Below are 828 nucleotides of genomic sequence, written 5' to 3'. Positions count from 1 at the left end.
GTCTCGGTTGACGTTTCTGTGTAGTATGGGGCTAGCCCAATCGAAGTGATAAAAATGTATAGGCCTGGTGGGCTCGGGGTCTTTCATCTTACATCTGCCTGCGTGCATGTTGGAGGTGCAAGACACTTGAGCGTGTAATGTTAATTTTACCTGTGATCCTTTGAATAAATCAGCACTGTTTTGAAGTTACTTGGACTGTCTCGTCTCTCAGAGTTAGCAATGGTAAGACGAACTGAGCCTACACATGCTTAAAGCTTTTCAGTCAGGACAGAATTCAAAGTAGATTTGTATGGCTCACCTATACTGAAGAACAACAGAGTTGCAAGATTTAACTCAAAAACTTGTATGGTTTATTTATCCTACTTTGTATATTTTAATCCCATTTTTATTGTTTTATCAAAATTTGTGTCCATCTTTATATTGACAGTATGCCAATTATGTGTTGAATGGAAAAGCTGGGGAAACTTATTCCCTGCAATGACTAATGTAGGTCAGTACTGTAAATGTGAGCTCCAGTGGATTATGTGAGGCAAATGTCAAAACTGTATTTCTCTGACAGGAAAAATCATTTTTTTAAGCCATGAAAAGTCTGTTTATTCTGTCTGTCAGAAATCAGCACAGGGTGAGTGCAGAGTTTCACATGGCTTAACAAATAGGGTCAGACTGAAGACAGCATTTGTGCCATAATCACATCCAGCATGACCTGGTGACACAGTGACATACAGGCACACACACTACAGACACCCACATTGTCATACAGAGCCCAGGGGGTTAGCTGCCTCCAATAATTGCCTCTGTCCGACAGAGTATCCAGTGTGGAATACTTTT

The sequence above is a fragment of the Monopterus albus genome, unplaced genomic scaffold (genome assembly GCF_001952655.1).
Source record: "Monopterus albus unplaced genomic scaffold, M_albus_1.0 scaffold58.1, whole genome shotgun sequence".
In the NCBI taxonomy this organism is placed as follows: Eukaryota; Metazoa; Chordata; class Actinopteri; order Synbranchiformes; family Synbranchidae; genus Monopterus; species Monopterus albus.
This window is presented reverse-complemented; position numbering follows the sequence as displayed.